Source organism: Oreochromis niloticus, linkage group LG4 (genome assembly GCF_001858045.2).
Source record: "Oreochromis niloticus isolate F11D_XX linkage group LG4, O_niloticus_UMD_NMBU, whole genome shotgun sequence".
Taxonomy (NCBI): domain Eukaryota; kingdom Metazoa; phylum Chordata; class Actinopteri; order Cichliformes; family Cichlidae; genus Oreochromis; species Oreochromis niloticus.
This window is the reverse complement of record NC_031969.2, coordinates 11,515,013-11,531,901: the sequence shown is the minus strand read 5'-3', so window position 1 is coordinate 11,531,901 and position 16,889 is coordinate 11,515,013. Positions and strand designations below refer to the sequence as shown.

The window sequence follows — 16,889 nt, the reverse complement described above, 5'->3', positions numbered from 1 at the left end:
GCATGTCAGGGCCTGTGCAGTCAATGGCATCACTCAATAAGTCATCAGAGTGACTCCTTAACAAATCAAAAGCACCGATGTTGAATGAACATTGGTGTCACAGATCACATTGAAAGTTTTGGCAAGTACAAATGTACGATGACCCAGAATGAATTAAACTAGCCAAAGTTTCCATGAAACTAAGAGATTGTGATGCGAAGGGGGCTCGTCCGGGATTGAACCGGGACTCTCGCACCTAAGCGAGAATCATACGCCTAGACCAACGAGCCACAGGAAGCCTGCACTCACGTCTGGAACTCTGAAAGTATAGAATTAAATCGCCATTCAATTCAAGTAAGAATGTTTTTACCCTCTTCACGATTTTTTAAATGTCAGGCCTTTAGTACTGACAAGCTCCAACAGGGATGATCCAGAGAGCGGACACAATGAATGGAAAAAAAGGGTTCCCAGTCATCCAGGTCATGGTAGTCTGATGAGCTTTGATAGAAGCAGCTGGATTCTCTAAGTTTCTTGAAGACTTTCACCTCTTCATCTGAGAACCTTTTAGTTCTAACACTAAATGGTGCAGAGTCCAGGCATTGAAACCCATAGGGGTGTCCTTACATGGTCGTTGACCAACTATGAAACAATGTGAGCCAAGGTGTGAAAAAAGGCTGGGTAATTATCAGCAGAGGTTTCGGTTGTGAGAAACCTTGTGAGACCTTGAATTGTAGTTTTACTTCTTTACAATGACATTAATGCCTCAATTTCAATCAGACCTTGTGAGCTGTAATAGCTTTTCCACAAGCACCTACCTGGCTTGGCTTAAACTTGAATGAGCTCGGTCTTTAGGTTTTCCATTAGGTGTAGTACCTGTTACCGGGTATTTCTAGTACCTGCTCAGTAAGGTTCAAGTCACTCTCAAATGTGAATGTACAGATTGCATGTCAGGGCCTGTGCAGTCAATGGCATCACTCAATAAGTCATGAGAGTGACTCCTTAACAAAATCAAAAGCACCGATGTTATGACACATTGTGTCACAGATCACATTGAAGTTTTGGCAAAGTACAAATGTACGATGACCAGAATGAATTAAACTAGCCAAAGGTTTCCATGAAACTAAGAGATTGTGATGCGAAGGGGGCTCGTCCGGATTTTGAACCCGGACCTCTCGCACCCTAAGCGAGAATCATACGCCTAGCAACGAGCCACAGGAAGCCTGCACACGTCTGGAACTCTGAAAGTATAGAATTAAACGCCATTCAAATTCAAGTAGAATGTTTTTAAGCCCTCTTTACTACGATTTTTTTAATGTCAGGCCTTTAGTACTGACAAGCTCCAACAGGGATGACTCCAGAGAGCGGCACACAATGAATGAGAAAAAGGGTTCCCAGTCATCAGTCATGGTAGTCTGATGAGCTTTGATGAAAGCAGCTGGAATTCTCTAAGTTTCTTGAAGACCTTTCACCTCTCATCGAGAACCTTTGTTAGTTCTAACACTAAATGGTGCAGAGTCCAAGGCATTGAAACCCATAGGGGTTGTCCTTACCATGGTCGTTGACCAACTATAAACATATCACGTGAGCCAAGGTGTGAAAAAGCCTGGGTAATTATCAGCAGAGGTTTCGGGTTGTGAGAACTTGTGAGACCTTGACATATGTAGTTTTACTTCTTTACAATGACATTGAAATGCCTCAATTTCAATCAGACCTTGTGAGCTGTAATAGCCCTTTTCCACAAGCACCTACCTGGCTTGGCTTAACTTGACTCAGCTCGGTTTTAGGGTTTTCCATTAGGTGGTAGTACCTGTTACCGGGTATTTCTGTACCTGCTCAGTAAGGTTTCCAAGTCACTCTCAAAATGTGACATGTACAGATTGCATGTCAGGGCCTGTGCAGTCAATGGCATCACTCAATAAGTCATCAGAGTGACTCCTTAACAAAATCAAAAGCACCGATGTTGAATGACACATTGGTGTCACAGATCACATTGAAAGTTTGGCAAAGTACAAATGTACGATGACCCAGAATGAATTAAACTAGCCAAAGGTTTCCATGAAACTAAGAGATTGTGATGCGAAGGGGCTCGTCCGGGATTTGAACCGGGACCTCTCGCACCCAAGCGAGAATCATACGCCTAGACCAACGAGCCACAGGAAGCCTGCACTCACGTCTGGAACTCTGAAGTATAGAATTAAATCGGCCTTCAAATTCAAGTAGAATGTTTTTAAGCCCTCTTACTATCGATTTTTTAAATGTCAGGCCTTTAGTACTGACAAGCTCCAACAGGGATGACTCCAGAGAGGCTGCACACAATGAATGAGAAAAAAAGGGTTCCCAGTCATCCAGGTCATGGTAGTCTGATGAGCTTTGATAGAAGCAGCTGGAATTCTCTAAGTTTCTTGAAGACCTTTCACCTCTCATCTGAGAACCTTTGTTAGTTCTAACACTAAATGGTGCAGAGTCCAAGGCATTGAAACCCCATAGGGGGTGTCCTTACCATGGTCGTTGACCAACTATGAAACATATCACGTGAGCCAAGGTGTGAAAAAAGGCCTGGTAATTATCAGCAGAGGTTTCGGGTTGTGAGAAACCTTGTGAGACCTTGACATATGTAGTTTTACTTCTTTACAATGACATTGAAATGCCTCAATTCAATCAGACCTTGTGAGCTGTAATAGCCCTTTTTCACAAGCACCTACCTGGCTTGGCTTAACTTGACTCAGCTCGGTCTTTAGGGTTTTCCATTAGGTGGTAGTACCTGTTACCGGGTATTTCTAGTACCTGCTCAGTAAGGTTTCCAAGTCACTCTCAAAATGTGACATGTACAGATTGCATGTCAGGCCTGTGCAGTCAATGGCATCACTCAATAAGTCATGAGAGTGACTCCTTAACAAAATCAAAAGCACCGATGTTGAATGACACATTGGTGTCACAGATCACATTGAAAGTTTGGCAAGTACAAATGTACGATGACCCAGAATGAATTAAACTAGCCAAAGGTTTCCATGAAATAAGAGATTGTGATGCGAAGGGGGCTCGTCGGGATTGAACCCGGGACCTCTCGCACCCAAAGCGAGAATCATACGCCTAGACCAACGAGCCACAGGAAGCCTGCACTCACGTCTGGAACTCTGAAAGTATAGAATTAATCGCCATTCAAATTCAAGCAAGAATGTTTTTAAGCCCTCTTTACTATCGATTTTTTTTTAAATGTCAGGCCTTTAGTACTGACAAGCTCCAACAGGGATGACTCCAGAGAGGCTGCACACAATGAATGAGAAAAAAAGGGTTCCCAGTCATCCAGGTCATGGTAGTCTGATGAGCTTTGATAGAAAGCAGCTGGAATTCTCTAAGTTTCTTGAAGACCTTTCACCTCTCATCTGAGAACCTTTGTTAGTTCTAACACTAAATGGTGCAGAGTCCAGGCATTGAAACCCATAGGGGGTTGTCCTTACCATGGTCGTTGACCAACTATGAAACATATCACGTGAGCCAAGGTGTGAAAAAAGGCCTGGGTAATTATCAGCAGAGGTTTCGGGTTGTGAGAAACCTTGTGAGACCTTGACATATGTAGTTTTACTTCTTACAATGACATTGAAATGCCTCAATTTCAATCAGACCTTGTGAGCTGTAATAGCCTTTTCCACAAGCACCTACCTGGCTTGGCTTAACTTGAATGAGCTCGGTCTTTAGGGTTTTCCATTAGGTGGTAGTACCTGTTACCGGGTATTTCTAGTACCTGCTCAGTAAGGTTTCCAAGTCACTCTCAAAATGTGACATGTACAGATTGCATGTCAGGGCCTGTGCAGTCAATGGCATCACTCAATAAGTCATCAGAGTGACTCCTTAACAAAATCAAAAGCACCGATGTTGAATGACACATTGGTGTCACAGATCACATTGAAAGTTTTGGCAAAGTACAAATGTACGATGACCCAGAATGAATTAAACTAGCCAAAGGTTTCCATGAAACTAAGAGATTGTGATGCGAAGGGGGCTCGTCCGGGATTTGAACCCGGGACCTCTCGCACCCTAAGCGAGAATCATACGCCTAGACCAACGAGCCACAGGAAGCCTGCACTCACGTCTGGAACTCTGAAAGTATAGAATTAAATCGCCATTCAAATTCAAGAAGAATGTTTTTAAGCCCTCTTCACTATCCATTTTTTAAAATGTCAGGCCTTTAGTACTGACAAGCTCCAACAGGGATGACTCCAGAGAGACTGCACACAATGAATGAGAAAAAAAGGGTTCCCAGTCATCCAGGTCATGGTAGTCTGATGAGCTTTGATAGAAAGCAGCTGGAATTCTCTAAGTTTCTTGAAGACCTTTCACCTCTATCTGAGAACCTTTGTTAGTTCTAACACTAAATGGTGCAGAGTCCAAGGCATTGAAACCCCATAGGGGGTTGTCCTTACCATGGTCGTTGACCAACTATGAAACATATCACGTGAGCCAAGGTGTGAAAAAGGCCTGGGTAATTATCAGCAGAGGTTTCGGGTTGTGAGAAACCTTGTGAGACCTTGACATATGTAGTTTTACTTCTTTACAATGACATTGAAATGCCTCAATTTCAATCAGACCTTGTGAGCTGTAATAGCACTTTTCCACAAGCACCTACCTGGCTTGGCTTAACTTGAATGAGCTCGGTCTTTAGGGTTTTCCATTAGGTGGTAGTACCTGTTACCGGGTATTTCTAGTACCTGCTCAGTAAGGTTTCCAAGTCACTCTCAAATGTGACATGTACAGATTGCATGTCAGGGCCTGTGCAGTCAATGGCATCACTCAATAAGTCATGAGAGTGACTCCTTAACAAAATCAAAAGCACCGATGTTGAATGACACATTGGTGTCACAGATCACATTGAAAGTTTTGGCAAAGTACAAATGTACGATGACCCAGAATGAATTAACTAGCCAAAGGTTTCCATGAAATTAAGAGATTGTGATGCGAAGGGGCTCGTCCGGGATTTGAACCCGGACCTCTCGCACCCAAAGCGAGAATCATACGCCTAGACCAACGAGCCACAGGAAGCCTGCACTCACGTCTGGAACTCTGAAAGTATAGAATTAAATCGCCTTCAATTCAAGTAGAATGTTTTTAAGCCCTCTTTACTATCGATTTTTTTTTAATGTCAGGCCTTTAGTACTGACAGCTCCAACAGGGATGACTCCAGAGAGGCTGCACACAATGAATGAGAAAAAAGGTTCCAGTCATCCAGGTCATGGTAGTCTGATGAGCTTTGATAGAAAGCAGCTGGATTCTCTAAGTTTCTTGAAGACCTTTCACCTCTCATCTGAGAACCTTTGTTAGTTCTAACACTAAATGGTGCAGAGTCCAGGCATTGAAACCCATAGGGGTTGTCCTTACCATGGTCGTTGACCAACTATGAAACATATCACGTGAGCCAAGGTGTGAAAAAAGGCCTGGGTAATTATCAGCAGAGGTTCGGGTTGTGAGAAACCTTGTGAGACCTTGAATATGTAGTTTTACTTCTTTACAATGACATTGAAATGCTCATTTCAATCAGACCTTGTGAGCTGTATAGCCCTTTTCACAAGCACCTACCTGGCTTGGCTAACTTGACTCAGCTCGGTCTTTAGGGTTTCCATTAGGTGGTAGTACCTGTTACCGGTATTTCTAGTACCTGCTCAGTAAGGTTTCCAAGTCACTCTCAAAATGTGACATGTACAGATTGCATGTCAGGGCCTGTGCAGTCAATGGCATCACTCATAAGTCATGAGAGTGACTCCTTAACAAAATCAAAAGCACCGATGTTGAATGACACATTGGTGTCACAGATCACATTGAAAGTGTTGGCAAAGTACAAATGTACGATGACCCAGAATGAATTAAACTAGCCAAAGGTTTCCATGAAATTAAGAGATTGTGATGCGAAGGGGGCTCGTCTGGGATTTGAACCCGGGACCTCTCGCACCCAAAGCGAGAATCATACGCCTAGACCAACGAGCCACAGGAAGCCTGCACTCAGTCTGGAACTCTGAAAGTATAGAATTAAATCGCCATTCAAATTCAGGCAAGAATGTTTTTAAGCCCTCTTTACTATCGATTTTTTTTTAAATGTCAGGCCTTTAGTACTGACAAGCTCCAACAGGGATGACTCCAGAGAGGCTGCACACAATGAATGAGAAAAAAGGGTTCCAGTCATCCAGTCATGGTAGTCTGATGAGCTTTGATAGAAGCAGCTGGAATTCTCTAAGTTTCTTGAAGACCTTTCACCTCTCATCTGAGAACCTTTGTTAGTTCTAACACTAAATGGTGCAGAGTCCAAGGCATTGAAACCCCATAGGGGTTGTCCTTACCATGGTCGTTGACCAACTATGAAATATCACGTGAGCCAAGGTGTGAAAAAAGGCCTGGGTAATTATCAGCAGAGGTTTCGGGTTGTGAGAAACCTTGTGAGACCTTGACATATGTAGTTTACTTCTTTACAATGACATTGAAATGCCTCAATTTCAATCAGACCTTGTGAGCTGTAATAGCCCTTTTCCACAAGCACCTACCTGGCTTGGCTTAACTTGACTCAGCTCGGTCTTTAGGGTTTTCCATTAGGTGGTAGTACCTGTTACCGGGTATTTCTAGTACCTGCTCAGTAAGGTTTCCAAGTCACTCTCAAAATGTGACATGTACAGATTGCATGTCAGGGCCTGTGCAGTCAATGGCATCACTCAATAAGTCATCAGAGTGACTCCTTAACAAAATCAAAAGCACCGATGTTGAATGACACATTGGTGTCACAGATCACATTGAAAGTTTTGGCAAAGTACAAATGTACGATGACCCAGAATGAATTAAACTAGCCAAGGTTTCCATGAAACTAAGAGATTGTGATGCGAAGGGGGCTCGTCCGGGATTTGAACCCGGGACCTCTCGCACCCTAAGCGAGAATCATACGCCTAGACCAACGAGCCACAGGAAGCCTGCACTCACGTCTGGAACTCTGAAAGTATAGAATTAAATCGCCATTCAAATTCAAGCAAGAATGTTTTAAGCCCTCTTACTATCGATTTTTTTTTAAATGTCAGGCCTTTAGTACTGACAAGCTCCAACAGGGATGACTCCAGAGAGACTGCACACAATGAATGAGAAAAAAAGGGTTCCCAGTCATCCAGGTCATGGTAGTCTGATGAGCTTTGATAGAAAGCAGCTGGAATTCTCTAAGTTTCTTGAAGACCTTTCACCTCTCATCTGAGAACCTTTGTTAGTTCTAACACTAAATGGTGCAGAGTCCAAGGCATTGAAACCCCATAGGGGGTTGTCCTTACCATGGTCGTTGACCAACTATGAAACATATCACGTGAGCCAAGGTGTGAAAAAAGGCCTGGGTAATTATCAGCAGAGGTTTCGGGTTGTGAGAAACCTTGTGAGACCTTGACATATGTAGTTTTACTTCTTTACAATGACATTGAAATGCCTCAATTTCAATCAGACCTTGTGAGCTGTAATAGCCCTTTTCCACAAGCACCTACCTGGCTTGGCTTAACTTGAATGAGCTCGGTCTTTAGGGTTTTCCATTAGGTGGTAGTACCTGTTACCGGGTATTTCTAGTACCTGCTCAGTAAGGTTTCCAAGTCACTCTCAAAATGTGACATGTACAGATTGCATGTCAGGGCCTGTGCAGTCAATGGCATCACTCAATAAGTCATGAGAGTGACTCCTTAACAAAATCAAAAGCACCGATGTTGAATGACACATTGGTGTCACAGATCACATTGAAAGTTTGGCAAAGTACAAATGTACGATGACCCAGAATGAATTAAACTAGCCAAAGGTTTCCATGAAACTAAGAGATTGTGATGCGAAGGGGGCTCGTCCGGGATTTGAACCCGGGACCTCTCGCACCCAAAGCGAGAATCATACGCCTAGACCAACGAGCCACAGGAACCCTGCACTCACGTCTGGATGTCTGAAAGTATAGAATTAAATCGGCCTTCAAATTCAAGCAAGAATGTTTTTAAGCCCTCTTCACGATCCATTTTTTAAAATGTCAGGCCTTTACTACTGACAAGCTCCAACAGGGATGACTCCAGAGAGACTGCACACAATGAATGAGAAAAAAAGGGTTCCCAGTCATCCAGGTCATGGTAGTCTGATGAGCTTTGATAGAAAGCAGCTGGAATTCTCTAAGTTTCTTGAAGACCTTTCACCTCTCATCTGAGAACCTTTGTTAGTTCTAACACTAAATGGTGCAGAGTCCAAGGCATTGAAACCCCATAGGGGGGTTGTCCTTACCATGGTCGTTGACCAACTATGAAACATATCACGTGAGCCAAGGTGTGAAAAAAGGCCTGGGTAATTATCAGCAGAGGTTTCGGGTTGTGAGAAACCTTGTGAGACCTTGACATATGTAGTTTTACTTCTTTACAATGACATTGAAATGCCTCAATTTCAATCAGACCTTGTGAGCTGTAATAGCCCTTTTCCACAAGCACCTACCTGGCTTGGCTTAACTTGAATGAGCTCGGTCTTTAGGGTTTTCCATTAGGTGGTAGTACCTGTTACCGGGTATTTCTAGTACCTGCTCAGTAAGGTTTCCAAGTCACTCTCAAAATGTGACATGTACAGATTGCATGTCAGGGCCTGTGCAGTCAATGGCATCACTCAATAAGTCATGAGAGTGACTCCTTAACAAAATCAAAAGCACCGATGTTGAATGACACATTGGTGTCACAGATCACATTGAAAGTTTTGGCAAAGTACAAATGTACGATGACCCAGAATGAATTAAACTAGCCAAAGGTTTCCATGAAACTAAGAGATTGTGATGCGAAGGGGGCTCGTCCGGGATTTGAACCCGGGACCTCTCGCACCCAAAGCGAGAATCATACGCCTAGACCAACGAGCCACAGGAACCCTGCACTCACGTCTGGATGTCTGAAAGTATAGAATTAAATCGGCCTTCAAATTCAAGCAAGAATGTTTTTAAGCCCTCTTCACGATCCATTTTTTAAAATGTCAGGCCTTTACTACTGACAAGCTCCAACAGGGATGACTCCAGAGAGACTGCACACAATGAATGAGAAAAAAAGGGTTCCCAGTCATCCAGGTCATGGTAGTCTGATGAGCTTTGATAGAAAGCAGCTGGAATTCTCTAAGTTTCTTGAAGACCTTTCACCTCTCATCTGAGAACCTTCATTAGTTCTAACACTAAATGGTGCAGAGTCCAAGGCATTGAAACCCCATAGGGGGTTGTCCTTACCATGGTCGTTGACCAACTATGAAACATATCACATGAGCCAAGGTGTGAAAAAAGGCCTGGGTAATTATCAGCAGAGGTTTCGGGTTGTGAGAAACCTTGTGAGACCTTGACATATGTAGTTTCACTTCTTTACAATGACATTGAAATGCCTCAATTTCAATCAGACCTTGTGAGCTGTAATAGCCCTTTTCCACAAGCACCTACCTGGCTTGGCTTAACTTGACTCAGCTCGGTCTTTAGGGTTTTCCATTAGGTGGTAGTACCTGTTACCGGGTATTTCTAGTACCTGCTCAGTAAGGTTTCCAAGTCACTCTCAAAATGTGACATGTACAGATTGCATGTCAGGGCCTGTGCAGTCAATGGCATCACTCAATAAGTCATGAGAGTGACTCCTTAACAAAATCAAAAGCACCGATGTTGAATGACACATTGGTGTCACAGATCACATTGAAAGTTTTGGCAAACTACAAATGTACGATGACCCAGAATGAATTAAACTAGCCAAAGGTTTCCATGAAACTAAGAGATTGTGACGTGAAGGGGGCTCATCCAGGATTTGAACCCGGGACCGCTCGCACCCAAAGCGAGATTCATACGCCTAGACCAACGAGCCACAGGAAGCCTGCACTCACGTCTGGAACTCTGAAAGTAGAGAATTAAATCGGCCTTCAAATTCAAGCAAGAATAATTTTAATTCCTCTTTACTATCCATTTTTTTTTTTTAAATGTCAGGCCTTTAGTACTGACAAGCTCCAACAGGGATGACTCCAGAGAGACTGCACACAATGAATGAGAAAAAAAGGGTTCCCAGTCATCCAGGTCATGGTAGTCTGATGAGCTTTGATAGAAAGCAGCTGGAATTCTCTAAGTTTCTTGAAGACCTTTCACCTCTCATCTGAGAACCTTTGTTAGTTCTAACACTAAATGGTGCAGAGTCCAAGGCATTGAAACCCCATAGGGGGTTGTCCTTACCATGGTCGTTGACCAACTATGAAACATATCACATGAGCCAAGGTGTGAAAAAAGGCCTGGGCAATTATCAGCAGAGGTTTCGGGTGAAACCATTGTGAGACCTTGACATATGTAGTTTCACTTCTTTACAATGACATTGAAATGCCTCAATTTCAATCAGACCTTGTGAGCTGTAATAGCCCTTTTCCACAAGCACCTACCTGGCTTGGCTTATAGCAACTGTTGCGAAATCAGTTTTGCCCCGGTTCTTTTATTCGTCGAGGGATCCAGAGATGGCACCGGAACTCAGTAGTTATTTTACAAAATCTTTATTCATCTTCATTCATCTTCATTTAAGCATGCACTTCTAGAAGGGAAGATGAGGCCGGTGTCCCTCTGAAACAATCTTCACCCCTTTGTTAGTTCCAGGCAGCTTTATAGGAGCGACCCCATCATAAAACCCCCACAGTGTGCTGCAAACTCTGTGTCTGTGTCTATGTACACGAGCACGTGAGTGCCTGTGTGTGCATGTACCCATGTGTATGTGTGAGTGCACGTGAGTGACTGTGTGCGTGTTCCTGTGTGTACCTGTGTGCACGTGAGCGAGTGTGCATGTGGGTGTGGGAGTATATCAGTTAAAACACTGTGTGTGTGTCTGTGTCTGTGACTTCCTGGGGGTCATAAAAGTAATCTCACCCAAGCTACACCAAATGCCTCTACACAACAGAGAAAACAGAGTTAACATATTACATCTTGTTGTTTTACATTTACAGATAAGGTGGAGAGTCTCCTGCAAACCTACTTCTAAGTCATAACAATTATGCGTTTTTATTAAAGGTACAAGCATCAGCATCAGCAACCCCCAACTGTAGCTTCCTGTCTCCTTTTATGACAGCAGACCCCCAGTGTCAATAAATTCCTTTCTCTCTAAACAGTTACACACTCTCGGGCCTACAAGTTTTTTCAAAAAGGTCACAAAGACTTTGGAGTCAGACCTGTTACAGATCGTCAACTTTTCTTTAATATCAGGTGTGTTTCCAGAATCACTAAAAACTGCTGTAATTAAACCTATACTGAAAAAGGACAATCTTGACAAGACACAAATGAATAACTACAGGCCGATCTCAAATCTCCCATTTTTAAGTAAGATTATTGAAAAAGCAGTTTCTCAACAGCTCAATTACTTCTTAAAACAGAATAACTGCTATGATGCCTTCCAGTCAGGTTTTAGACAGAACCACAGCACTGAAACCGCTCTGACCAAAGTGTTTAATGACATATGTCTGAACACAGACAGTGGAACAATGTCAGTCTTAGTTTTACTGGATCTCAGTGCAGCATTTGATACAGTTGACCACAACATATTACTCAAACGACTGGAGAACTGGGCAGGTCTTTCAGGAACTGTACTAAACTGGTTCAAAACATACTTAGAAAACAGGAAATACTTTGTATCAATAGGCAACTTCACATCTGAGCAGACAAGTATCACATGTGGAGTTCCCCAAGGTTCCATCTTGGGACCCCTTCTGTTTAACATTTACATGCTCCCACTGGCACAGATTATAAAGAACAACAAAATAAACTATCATAGCTACGCAGATGACACACAAATATATATCACAATGTCACCAGGAGACCGAGGCCCTGTACAGGCTCTTGGTAAATGCATTGAGGAAATTAATGACTGGTTGTGCCACAATTTTCTCCAGCTAAACAAAAATAAAACTGAGGTAATAGTCTTTGGTGCAAAAGAAAAACGATTACAGGTCACCAGAGAACTTCAATCTATACACCTAAAAACCACAAACCAGGCGAGAAATTTGGGTGTAGTGATGGATGCAGACCTAAACTTAGAAAAACACATTAAGACAATAACAAAATCAGCTTACTATCACCTCAAGAATATTTCAAGGATAAAAGATCTGACGTCTCAACAGGACCTGGAAAAACTAGTCCATGCATTCATCTTTAGTAGGCTTGATTATTGTAACAGCATCTTTACAGGTCTACCTAAAAAATCAGTCAGACAACTACAGCTCATTCAGAACTCTGCTGCTAGAGTGCTCACTAAGACCAAAAAAGTGGACCACATCAGTCCAGCTCTGAGGTCTTTACACTGGCTGCCTGTCCGTCAGAGGATAGACTTTAAAGTTCTGATGCTGGTCTATAAAGCTCTGAATGGTTTAGGACCGAAATACATCAGTGACCTCCTGACCCAGTATGAACCTTCCAGATCCCTCAGGTCATCTGGATCCGGTCTGTTATCAGTCCCCAGAGTCAGAACCAGACACGGAGAAGCTGCATTCAGCTTTTATGCTCCTTATATCTGGAACAAACTCCCAGAAAGCCTCAGATCAGCTGAAACACTCAGTTTATTTAAATCCAGGTTGAAGACTCACCTATTCTCAGCTGCATTTGAATAAAGCACCAAATCCACACTTAAGTTTAAATTTCAAAACCTACTTTTTAACTACTAATTCTATCTACTGTTCTGATTTTATCTACTGTTTTGATATTTGATTTTATATACTGTTTTGTTTGTTTGTTTGTTTGTTTGTTTGTTTGCTTGTTTTAATCAAATTTAAATCATGCTTTTTATTTGTTTTTGTTTTTAATGTCTCTGTAAAGCACTTTGAATCACCTTGTTGTTGAATTGTGCTATATAAATAAACTTGCCTTGCCTTGCCTTGCCTTACAGCTAAGCCAAACTGAAACACAGAGACAAATCCTTTCCTATTCAAATTTAACACATTACATTCTAATAATTATTTTCTTGTACTCACACAATTAAGGATTAAAAAAAAGGAAAAACACATTTGGCAGGGTCAGCAAATTCTCAGCTTGTAATTAGCCGATTCTTAGTAATTAAATATATACTTACAACAGTGGAAGGGATCTTTGGAAAAACAGTAGGTGATTAGAAAGTTGCAGACTGGTGTTTAGGGAACACACGAGAGTGTAAGTATCCACAGCACTGCCCATTGTAGTAAGATGGTAGTATTTCCTCCTGTTTTCTTCTGCTGTTCTCATCTTTTTTCCTAATTGCGGGGGTGCATGTGCTCCACTTAAAGTAGGTCAGGCAACACCTGCACCACAGTCATGCATCTTGCAACTCACATGACAGATAGGGTGGAAGGAAAAGACTGCGTCTGAAAAAGATAAGGGTGAGATCGTTCGGCCCTCTGTTTGTCTCAGCAGTGGTGACAAATGCATGTTTTATGGGCCACGAATCAAAAACATGACGTAACATATTTTTATGAGTATTAATACATCAAAGACAACCAATAAGCACACAAGTTGGATTTTATATTATTTGCACATTTGTAGAAACTGTTATATGTTTTTTAAGAGTGTGTTTGTTACAAACACATTTGTAAATCATTGCTTTTATTTGAAATAAGCTGCTCTGGTCCATAATAGTCAATTAAATTGGTTGACTAAAGTTTTTCTTTTTTGTGATGTCAGAGAACCAAAACCAAAACCTTTCATTATTGAGTCATCCTGTTTTCTCATTGCCGTTGAGAAGCACACTCATAACATGAGGCCATCACTGTTTGGTGTTTGATAGACTCCTGGAGTTCTGCTCAGATATTTCAGTTTTTGACTCGTCACATTAGAGCATGATTTCCATTGTGTCTTGAGTGCTCTTTGAATATAATATAGTAAACTTCAAGTGGACTTTACTCAGAATACCTTGGGCCAAGCTACACTAACATAAAGACCTGGTTGGCAGAGAGAAGCTCAAATAGTTATCTTTTGACAGGTTCTTCCGTCACTGCAGAGGACTTTGCAGTCCTCCCTGACCAAGGACTGATTTGCTCAAATGCTCAGTTTAGCTGGATGGTAAGATCTTCAAACAGTCGGCCACTTTATCATGTATGAGTTATTATCATAGAGCTTTGCGGGGGTTATTTAGGGAGCATGGACTGGGTTTTTTAATGACTTTGCTTTTTAAACTGTATAAAATCCCATCAGTTTGTAATAGCAAGGCATTTAATGTATGTTTAATGTATGTTTATGTGTCAAATTTAATTCATTACTCAACTGCGTGAGTAATGAATACAAAAAGTGAAGGGGATTCAACAGCTGCAGGCTGTAACGTGTGAAGGAAGTGACTCGTCATAGGCATGGGAATAATAATGAAAGTTTTAAAAACAGTAATATAAACTCTATAGAACAAATTTGAGTCAAGATTTTGGGCTTTTGGGGATGATTGCCAAATACAGACATTGTCAAATCAACATGAGTGAAGATGAGTTAAGTTTGCGAATAAGCTGTTGAGAAGACAGCAAAAAGTTCAGCTGCCATCTGTTAGCTGCTCACAGTGACCTCACAGGACAGAGAGCACAGGCTACATACTGCACATTATCATATGAGATGATTACATTAAAGCAAATGCTTAAATTTATCTTCCATTAAAATGTACTATAAACACAAACATGCTATAGACTAGATGTATACTTACATACAGTAGCTAGATACAAACACCGGTCATATACAGTACACAGCACACCTTATGGCTGAAGGCGCCCACTCCATAACCAAAGGAAGGAAGGACATGAAGGCTTTTGAGAGCAAACATATAAACCTGACAGAGACGCTGACAAGAAAAACTGCACACTGCTGTAAACAGATGGGAGCCCTGGATGCAGAGCTACCAGGCTCTCTCTCTCTCTCTGCTCTCAGGCTCTGGCAAGGGTTCAGCAGTTTTATTGGGCAGAGGGGGAAAGTATGGAAGCTGTCAGTGGCCATATGATGCTGCCTCTGCAGTTTACACAGAGAGACAGACCTTGAGATTGATGGCAAGGACACAAAGACATAAAAGGGTTCTCCTACAGATAAGTGAATGTGAAACACAGGGTTAAAGGTGGAGGTAAGCAATAGCTTTAAAACTAGACAATGTACTCCATCATTCCTCCAAAATATAATATTATATTAAAAAAAAAAGAAACACACACACAAGAGAGCATATTGAGCCTCCATGGGATGAGCCTAAACAAGCCTGATCCATGTCCCTGTGCCAGAACCCACAGGACACTGCCAAAGGTTCATGCCCTGATGGGTCAGACGGGTTTTTTTGGCAGCATGTGAGGATTTAAATATTATTAGTCAGACAAATTAAAAGTACAATGAAAGTCTCAAATAACAGTGAGACTTGGTGGTTCATTTTCCTTTATTGTTTGCTGTGTTGCTACTTCACCTGTAGTTTTGTAGTGTTGTTTGTGGTAAAGGTCAGTACTGTCTCCACCAGTTGGCTGACCTAGATTTAAAAGGCCCCTTTATGTGTGCATATGATGATGCACCCGTGTGTGTGTGTGTGTGTGTGTGTGTGTGTGTGTGTGTGTGTGTGTGTGTTTGTGGGTTGGTGGGTGGCCTGTCTCTGTATAATCCCTCTGGTAGAATTTGGTTTCAAGCATAAGTCAGAGAACAGTCACAGACACAGTTTGCAATACGCCTGACCTACATCGGCTGCTTACAGTGTGCTTAAGACGACACATGAAGTCACACTTACTGTATCTCTCTGAAAAATATCTGCTTTCAAGAGCATGTTTGTGTGTGTATGTGTATGTGACTGTAGTTTGCTTAAACAGACATGCACACACTGAAGTTCAACAGTGTAGTGATGACAGTAGTTTCGCAGAAATGCTGCTGTCATATTACGGCAAAGATTAGATTAAGCTTCTGTCACCAGGCAGCGTCTCATCAGGTGGTTAACTGGAGAGGTATAATCGCCGTACGCGTACACACAAACAGCCATGTGCGCAGACACACACAGACACGCGCGGTAACAAAGCAGGCAGTGAGACATAGAGAGTTGACATGCCTGACATGTCGTGTAAAAGCACAAAAATAGGGCGGAATCCATATTTTACATATAGATGCTATGTACGCAAATATACTTACGCAAGGAGAAACACACGCACGCATTCACATACACACACCTCCCTCACTCAGGGCTATTTTCAGCAATGTGGCAACAGTAATTAAAGGTGTGACAGCCAGACAGGTAGAGGTGATGATAATGGGCCGCAGCTATTTCTGTTCTCCACCCTCCTGCTCCTGAGCTCTCTGTCTTCTCCCTCGGTCTCTCTCACTAGCTCATATCTTTTTATTTTTCACTGCCAAACACTCACCTCTGGTCCAGGTGGGACCGAAATGTTCTAGTGCACACACTCCAACACATGCATGTTTGTGTCCTTACACACACTCTCTTTTCTTGTCTCTCCCCCTTCACCTCTTCCTGGAGTCTCTCACACCATATCGCTTTTTCTCTCACCTTTCAAAACTGCACTTTCTTTGTTCCCTTTGTCTGTTTTGGCATTGTCTCTATATGTATAAATAGGGATTGCAACTATTTCCAACAGCAGCACTCATTTTCACAGTTTTGCAAAGGGGTGAAGATGGCAACTGAGATACACAGTGTTAAAAAAGCACTTTAGTACATGAGAGTCTATTAAGGTGATGTCGTAGCCTTTGATATGGGGCTTGCAGGCAGCTAAACTTCACCAGATTTCTTAGAATGAGTCCCACCAATAGAGAAAACATGTAGAAAATACATAAATATTGTACTTCCTGTTAAAACATTTGGCAAATTGATTTTTCCCTCACTCTTGCAGGGAAGCAAACAGTACATTCAGCATTTGTGTGCTGTCACCTTGCATAGCTGATGTGGTGAATGTGTAGGTCAAGAGTTTACAGATGCAGCAGATGCAGCCCCTCTAACCACCAAATG

At 42.2% G+C, this 16,889-nt stretch overlaps 6 non-coding genes across 6 annotated transcripts; all 6 read right to left on the bottom strand.

Annotated features, from left to right (window-relative positions):
- Positions 1–3,976: 3,976 nt before the first annotated feature.
- trnap-agg (transfer RNA proline (anticodon AGG)) lies at positions 3,977–4,048 on the bottom strand. Its single transcript has one exon. It is a non-coding gene; the product is annotated as a tRNA-Pro (tRNA).
- Positions 4,049–4,937: 889 nt separating this feature from the next.
- Positions 4,938–5,008, bottom strand: trnap-ugg (transfer RNA proline (anticodon UGG)). Its single transcript has one exon. It is a non-coding gene; the product is annotated as a tRNA-Pro (tRNA).
- An 875-nt stretch (positions 5,009–5,883) lies between these two features.
- On the bottom strand, positions 5,884–5,955 carry trnap-ugg (transfer RNA proline (anticodon UGG)). The gene has a single exon. It is a non-coding gene; the product is annotated as a tRNA-Pro (tRNA).
- An 887-nt stretch (positions 5,956–6,842) lies between these two features.
- On the bottom strand, positions 6,843–6,914 carry trnap-agg (transfer RNA proline (anticodon AGG)). The gene has a single exon. It is a non-coding gene; the product is annotated as a tRNA-Pro (tRNA).
- Positions 6,915–7,808: 894 nt separating this feature from the next.
- trnap-ugg (transfer RNA proline (anticodon UGG)) lies at positions 7,809–7,880 on the bottom strand. The gene has a single exon. It is a non-coding gene; the product is annotated as a tRNA-Pro (tRNA).
- An 896-nt stretch (positions 7,881–8,776) lies between these two features.
- Positions 8,777–8,848, bottom strand: trnap-ugg (transfer RNA proline (anticodon UGG)). Its single transcript has one exon. It is a non-coding gene; the product is annotated as a tRNA-Pro (tRNA).
- Between the last annotated feature and the right edge of the window lie 8,041 nt (positions 8,849–16,889).